Source organism: Montipora foliosa, chromosome 13 (genome assembly GCF_036669935.1).
Source record: "Montipora foliosa isolate CH-2021 chromosome 13, ASM3666993v2, whole genome shotgun sequence".
NCBI lineage: Eukaryota > Metazoa > Cnidaria > Anthozoa > Scleractinia > Acroporidae > Montipora > Montipora foliosa.
In genome coordinates, this window is record NC_090881.1 from 29,391,501 (window position 1) to 29,399,000 (window position 7,500).

The following is a 7,500-nucleotide window of genomic DNA, read 5'->3' on the forward strand; positions in this document are numbered from 1 at the left end:
TTAAATTGTCTGAAAGCCTGAAACTCCCGTGCTGCATATTAATTCAGTGGCGTTACGTATACACGCATTGCATTCCTAAACTAGTCTTGGACGTCATTTCTCCTCATTCCAGCTCCCTCAAATTTTTTAAAGTTAGTAATTATGGTGGACCATAAATCGGAAAATTCCACTTAAAATAAACAGGTGTCTTCTTGAAATCAAGGCTTAAAACTTGGGTCACTTACTGTTAAGTTAACATTTTTTATATTACACTATTTTGGTGAGTAGGTGCTATCATGTTTTTGCTGTTTACTCTGATTTATGCTACGTCTGCCGTCATTATCTCATACACATATTCCATATCCAGTTCAATTCTGTAGTATAAAGTCCATGACCCAACCAAAGAGTTAATTCTCACATTTAAAACTTGTTAACAGCATTGATTCCAATCAAACAAGATAACAGATGCTTTACAATTTTCTACCATGGCATTTAAAAATATTCAAAACCTTTACTTTATCAATACCCAGAGAAGTATTAAGGTATAAAAAATTGTAATGATGATGAGATGTGTTACCGAATCCAACAATAACCAGAAAATTGCGTGCAACAAAAAAAAAAAAACTCCCTGGGGGGGGGGGGGGGCTCTCATATAAAAAGAACAGGAGTGCTCGTCAGAAATTTTAAAAACACCCCTAAGAGGTACCAACTTGAAGATATTTGTTGTGTCTTCTGGTGTGACATGAATTTTTTTTCACCCTATAAGAGGTACCAAATTATGAGTTTTAATTAGTTAATTGTCAAAATGTCTCCTGCCATTTTTCAGCTCAATACCCTACAAAGTACCGCTAAAGCTAACCTCTTAAAGGTAAGACAAGCAACCCCGTCCTTTTTCTTTGAGAGTTGGGGCGCGCCCCCCCCCCCCCTCCCCCCAGACAAAAACTCTTCCGTAGTATAGGGGTCACCTGTGGATGAGGAGATACCGACTTCGAATCCCACTAAGGGTAGAAATCGCGATCCTTCCCCTCCCTACCCCCCTAAAAAAAGAAGAGTCAGACTTATTTTTTAAAACCAACTTATTTACAAACCTCACCTCCAGAAGAAGAGCTGCTTGGGAAGTTTGCTGGATAAAAGCACTGTTGCGTATCGTTTGGCAGCAGATCGCAGAGCGCAGTGAGCAATCCTGCAAGCCCTACGTAACGGAGATTTTCGAAGCACTCTCCCACAAACTTGGAGCAAACTGCGCGACAAGGAACCCACGGCCTTAGTCGTCCTTCTTCACATTTCGGTACGTACAGTGAACACAAAATCGTACTAGCGTATTGCGAACAGGACGATGTCAACAAAGGAATGTACAAGTTCAAGCGTGAAGCTTGCACATCTTGATATGGCTGACCTCGGATATCTGGAAACCTCGCTGTTAGCTTGTATCCTGCAGACAAGCACGAATCAATGGTGACAGGTTCACAGTATTCACAAGATGCCAGTGCTATCGCTGAAGCCAACAGCACAAGGTTGTATTTGATGTGCATTTCTTTTCAGTACGGGCACACGAAAAATAAGTCTGTTTGAAATCTGCATGGATGAAAAAGCAAACACTCCAGCAGAGTGCCTTGAAAAGAAAAACAATTGTTCGGCCTGCGATACCTCATCAGCGGTGCGATTGGTCAACATGGCCTACAATAGGTAACTCATGTATCCCCTATTATAGTGTATTTAAATTATAACGTATTCCCACGATTCCCACGCGTATAGAGCGGTTTTCAGTGAGTGTCGTAAAACCAAAACCAAAGTAACTACTTTGGCCAATCAAAAAGGACGGAGACAATCCAATAAACCAATCAAAACTCGAAGTAATAACACGTAGCCGACACAAAGCGTGGGAAAATGTGCACGCGCGAGCCAAGATTGGTTTTGGTTTCACTTCTGATTGGTTGAAAAAGTGGCGCGAAAACTTTGAACCAATCACTGAGTGAAGTAATGCAAAACCAAAGGCTAATTAGTTTCAGACGTGATTATTATTCAAAAATAGAGCGAGTTTCAATTGAGTGTCGTAAAACCAAAAACAAAGTAATAACTTTGGCCAATCAAAAAGGACGGAGACAATCCAGTAAACCAATCAAGACTCGAAGTAATTACACGTAGCCGACACAAAGCGCGGGAAAATGTGCACGCGCATGCCACGATTGGTTTTGCTTTCACTTCTGATTGGTTGAAAAAATGGCGCAAAAACTTTCAACCAATCACTGAGTGAATTAAATGCAAAACCAAAGCAATTTGCTAATTACTTTCGACACTCAATTGAAAACCGCTCTAAGACACAAACAGCAGTGATAAACATTTTGAACTTGTTCATTTTGATTATGACTTGACGTTTCGTACGTGCTCTACATACATTTTCAAAAGTAACCGTTGAAATTTAAGTTCAATATGTTTATCACTGTTGTTTGTGTCTTATTTTTGATCAAACTACGATGGCCCAAGAACAAAAGTATTTAGGATTATTATTCAGTTACAGATAAATTTAAATTCAAAATACAACTGTACGGACTGGGAACTGACGAAATTGATTGACATAAAACGACAATATCTGTGATCAAAAGCCAGCCTTAAATGAAAACGTTGGCAGTGAGAAACTTTATCTCTATTATTAGCATATTTTATGTCAATCAATTTCGTTATTTCCCAGTTCGTACAGTTGTACAGTTAAATTTATCTGTAACTGAATAATAATCACTTCTGACGATGTATGTTGTAACATACGAAACGTTAAGTTTGTAAAAAGTTATGTAGTTCAAGCAAATGTTTGTAACCGCTGTTTGCGTTTTATTCCTATTGAAACAGTATAGAAACCTTACAGAAACCGGGGCCTCCTAGATAATTTACAGTAACCTATCCCACAGTCATTAAAGCATCAACGGTAACGAACAAGTTGCGATTTCGTTGTTTGTACCGGATATTTGATTCGCTGGATCTGAAAATGTTGGAATCTATATTTTCAGCTGTGCCCTCGGATTGGTTTTCATCACCTGGGTGCCCTGGTTTCAGTGCGTGAACACACTGTCATAGTTTCAATTCAAACAACCATTATTTTACGTTTTGTGTTTGGTGTTCTCCGGTTACGCAAAATATCCCCGCCGTGCGTATTTTGTTGACATGGGCGTTGCCGCTTGTAAATCACATGAAACGAATCAACTATTGTTTAGGATTAAGTATCGAAACCATTAGATTCCGTTTTGTTACTGACATGTTGTTTTCTGACCTCGTGATTTCAGCAGTACAGGGCAGTGCGCTCTCTCTGTGTGGGAAAAATGAGTTGCTAATTTGCGCAAAAACGTCAAGTGTCTAGATGGTATATTCAATTAGCAGAAAAGATTCTTTAAAAAAGTTAGTTCAGTGTGCCGGTCAAGTAAATACAAACTCCTTATACAAATACAAATCCCTTACACATTAATATGAATTTGAAATACTGACAGCCAAGTATTGTCATTTAATTGGTGTGGTTAACCTGCAAATCTAAACTTATCAAGATTGTCTGTTTGTATCCAACTTAATGCAAATCCAAATGTTTTAGTGCTAAAGCTAATTACATAATTTGTCACATTGGTTTTTCGTTGGTGTTCTTAATTGTTGGCGCACAGCAAAGTTTATATGGCACCTTATTGGGGTTATTGGCTCACATCTTTCTTCCTAAAACCGTCCTCGATTCGGATCCTTAGGGTTGTCTGCCAGTGCTGACACTGGATGCGTGCTTGAGTTCCCCCAGAACCCATCTGCTGGGGCGTGACGCAAGCGAAGAAATCGCGAGATGCGGGAATTAATTCAAGGAAAAAGACATCCCGGCAAAATTACTATGTGGTCTGTCACTGAGAAAGAAAACTTTGAAAGGCACATGGAAAAAAGTCAACATAACAGAGTGTTCTTGGAAAGTATTCTGGAATGGGGCTTCAACTGGGAATACTTTTGTGAAGAGAAGGAGAAACCAGTTGCCACATGCAACTGTGATTAAAACCGGCGGGTCTAAAACACAGGTCACATTCCACAGGTCACTCGTTGCAGGTTATTGTTTTACCTTTTGGAAAGTAACCCTTACCCTCAATTTAGCTAACCCTAGGCCTCATTAGGGTTTTTAGGCCTAGGGTTAGCCAGAATGAGGGTTTTGGGTCACTTTTAAAAAGGTAAAACAATTACCTGCAACGAGTTACCTGTGGAATGTGACCTGTGTTTTAGACCCGCCCGATTAAAACCAAGCTCAACTGTATTTTACAGGTGGTCTACCTGGAGCATCCCATGTAAGAACAACTTTTTAGGGTTTTCAAAAATAGTTTCTGGACGACTGCTCCCTTGAGCCTGTCCTGTAACTCTGACTGAGTTGTTCTCTCTCTTTGCCTGACGCCTTTTCCAAGTCTTGCTTCTTATTTAACGTATGTTGTTCATTTTCCCGCTTTGGTCGAGCCAGACATGAAACTTTGTAATATGATCTTTTAGAACTCTTTTACGAATGAGGAAATGATCTTTGATCATGAAGATTCAGACTGAGTTCCCTCTCGGCATACTCAGACCAGTTCACTGACGTCACGAATTACATCGCTTGGCCCTACACGTGATGGAGGTCTTCGCCGCAATATGTACAAAGGGAAGCAGAGATTCCATAACTAAAAACACAAATATAAGAGAAAGATAATTAGCCCATTCGTTACAGGAATGGAGATACGAGAGCTTTTTGAAACCTAGTATCAATTTTCAATCTTCGAAAACGAAAACGAGCAAAGGCTGACTAAACGGTTAGGAATAATATATAATCTTCGGTCAATATCTCGAAAGGTACATCCTTCTTCATCAGGGTTTTCACAAGCGATAATTAAGTTTAAGTGAGACTTTTCAATTTGAATATCATTACAGTTTCATCTTTCTCATATAATCGTAAAGGTTCAAGGGCCTTTCCCATCTTGATTACAAATATTAAATGCATACTGATTTGTGTATCAGTAGTATTGTGTGCTTGCCACGATGGCCCGCGTTGCTTTGTATACACAGTTTTTTTCAAACTTCACTTTGTATTGAATTTGATTTGCTACTCTCTTCCCGCGGGATATCCCGGAACAGGATATGGATTCCCACCAAAAGTCACATGGGCCACGGATAGTGTTCGTTCGTTTTTAAGGTGTACGATCTTTGCAGGTTTGATTTTCGGCAGAGAAGTAGTTACTCGCATATTTTGCATGGAGAAGAGATTTCTGAATCTCTTAAGGTAAGGTAACAAAACAGTAAAAACCCATAAAAAGGCTCTTTTGAAATCAAAACAAAATGGATGGCTCACGCAAGATGTTTCATGAGCATTTTCGTTTCACCAGATTAGTCCTTTGCTTACATTATGTAAACATTAAACATTATTATAAATTAATAATTGGAAGAGTTTATGTAGTTCCGCACGAAAACGATTCCTCACTCATAGGTACTCACTATTGTTCCAAAAAGTATAACAAGGATTGCTCCTAAAATTCCTGCTATCACAAATACTATTTTTTCGTCTGGCAGACCCGTCAGAATGATTGCAGTGGTCGGGGTCACGGCGTCGCTGAATTGCGTGACAGATTTCGTTGTTCCTGGTAACGCTCTTGTCTTAGTGGATAAACTCGTAGGGAAGGTTGAAAATACACTCGTACTTTTCGCAATGGAAGGCACGGATTGGTTTATAATGCTAGAAGAATTCCCGATCTTTGCTATATTGGTAGTTTGGGTAATATGAAGGGAGGTAAAGGTTCTGGTCGTCCAGGACGGAAGAACTACGAAGTTGGAAGACGCCGTGATGTTAGAAGCTTTCGTGACTTGGCATCTTTTCAGAAGGAGAACGAAGACAGCTGTGAAGTAGAAAAAAAATCAGGCAGATATCTCCTAACAAAAGTACCATTAACTGTTGTGGGAACACTGAGTGCGACAGCGGGTAACCAATTTGTGTGCATCCAGACTTTTTGCCATGCCAGCGCCAGGAGACGCTTCGAAAGTTAAGACTAATGCACACGAGGGTTATACCGCGAAGGACAGCTCCGTGTGGGTGTTGTAGAATTTTCACCCCCAAAAATGCTCCGAGATATTGAACCCGGTAAATATTGGGGGAGGGAGTACCGTGTTTGCAAGTCATGCAAAATGACCCCGTAGCATGCTCCGGTGTAAAAGCCCCTCTTGAGTATCCGTGCGTGGCATGCCAAGTGAGCTACGGGTAGGTGTGTAAAGAATCGCCATCGACGAAATAAGAGACTGCATTCTCCCTCTCTCTGAAGGTTGGGTCCCCAGAGGTGCCAGTATAGTCGACTTCTTTGAGGTCCTGCTCTCCACTGTCTGTTCAATCGTTTTGATTGTATATTTTATAGTTTATAATTCAAGTAAAGTTATAGGTCTCATCCATGTCTTAGGCTCACGCAAAGAACATTTTTCGTGATCACGCTGCGACATGCGTGTGAGATAAGTTATGGCCGGTTTAGACGGTACGATTTGTCGGCCCGATTTATCAGCCCGACAGCGTTGGAGCTCAAATCTTGCGTGTATTTTGACATCCGATTCAAGGGAATGAAAATCGGTCCGATTCAAAAAATCTGTTGAGCGCAACAGATTTTTTGAAGCCGGGCCGACACTCAGAGAGAAACCGCCTTGCCAATGTTCAAAATAGCGGATATTAAAAGGACAACGGGGAGATCTTTGGAGGAAAAATTACACGTTTTACACAATTTACAAAATCGGCAGACAAACCGTACCTTGTATTAAAACCGGCCTTTATACCCTGGGAGCAGGAAAAAATCTCAGGTCGCATTCTCAGGTTTGACTAACAAGTTGTAAATTTCATATGTCCAGGTTTGACCCTAATTAGATGCAAGCGGATTTCAATAAGCGTCACGAAGTCTGCCCCTGCTCTTCATCACTCGTGTCTCGGAATACAGACAAGTTACGTCACGAAATGTCCCCCAAATGCTGCTAAGATTAACTGCTGCATTTACCCAAAACTAAAAATATAAATAACGCTAACCTTTACGCTTACTTTCCAACTTCGTGTTGGATGTCAAAAATTGGCCGTGCATCTAATTAGGGTCAAAGCTGGACATAAGTGAAATTTCACAGCGAAAACAGATGACAAGTTTTTACGAGATAGTTGAAACCGATATCACTGGGAACAAACACTTGGAAATAATTTTTCGTGAAATCAAATTGAATTATGATCTCTTCGTAAACGAGACGGAAACGAGACGGAAACGACGTCATTATCTTATTTGCAAAGCTCGTTGATGTCATCAGCGAAAAGTAGGATGGCTTATGTACGTGTCGGCATGTCGATCACCTCTTATGGCAGAGAAAGAAAGCAGTACTGAGAAAACCACAGGAAGAAACTGTCAAGCAGCTTAGTCTGCGTATCAGTTGCTTCCACAAAGACTATCTCAGTGGCGGATTTTACTTGCGTGGAAATCCCAAAGTTATTATTAAAAGGAGGTCACTGGATCCTTTTCAAAAGGAAGAGAGGAGAAACACGAA

General features: G+C 40.4%; 1 long non-coding RNA gene across 1 annotated transcript in view; it reads right to left on the reverse strand.

Annotated features, from left to right (window-relative positions):
- Positions 1-4,489: 4,489 nt before the first annotated feature.
- Positions 4,490-7,500, reverse strand: part of LOC137983316 (uncharacterized) — a 3,978-nt gene continuing 967 nt past the window's right edge. Inside the window, exons 2-3 of the long non-coding RNA XR_011118941.1 lie at positions 5,443-5,840; positions 4,490-4,634 (exon numbers count right to left, since the gene is read on the reverse strand). This is a non-coding gene — a long non-coding RNA (uncharacterized lncRNA). The remainder of the gene's footprint in view (positions 4,635-5,442; positions 5,841-7,500) is intronic.